This window comes from Sinocyclocheilus anshuiensis, unplaced genomic scaffold (genome assembly GCF_001515605.1).
Source record: "Sinocyclocheilus anshuiensis isolate Anshui unplaced genomic scaffold, SAMN03320099.WGS_v1.1 scaffold930, whole genome shotgun sequence".
NCBI classification, from domain to species: Eukaryota; Metazoa; Chordata; class Actinopteri; order Cypriniformes; family Cyprinidae; genus Sinocyclocheilus; species Sinocyclocheilus anshuiensis.
In genome coordinates this window covers 1,504,941-1,505,288 of record NW_015539900.1, presented here as the reverse complement: position 1 = coordinate 1,505,288, position 348 = coordinate 1,504,941, and the positions used below count along the sequence as shown (strand labels likewise).

General features: G+C 42.5%; 1 protein-coding gene across 1 annotated transcript in view; it reads right to left on the bottom strand.

The window, feature by feature from the left end:
- LOC107686070 (MAM and LDL-receptor class A domain-containing protein 1) overlaps positions 1–348 on the bottom strand; it is a 23,411-nt gene that overhangs the window by 18,902 nt on the left and 4,161 nt on the right. The gene's annotated exons all lie outside the window — the stretch shown is intronic.

The following is a 348-nucleotide window of genomic DNA, read 5'->3' as shown; positions in this document are numbered from 1 at the left end:
ATCTACAATCTCAATTAGGAGTGTCAATGGTCCATTTGAGAGATAGGTGGTGGTAATACACTTATAAGTCTGCAATCTGCCGTAAAGCAAGAAGAAGAAGGAGCGTCACGCGCCGGCTGTTGAGAACGCGTGCTCAGGACAGTTCGGACATTGCGGTGAATCAGAGGTAAAAAACGATATAAATACTGTTCAGTTTCTTGCACAGACCGATCATTTCGTGTCTTTACACATCAATGTATCGTCACGGGCCGCACGGTTTAATTTGGTTTTGTTTGTGTATGTTTTTTTGACTCTCAAAACCGTGATTCCCATTCACTTCCATTATATGACTGACAGACTGCAACGATT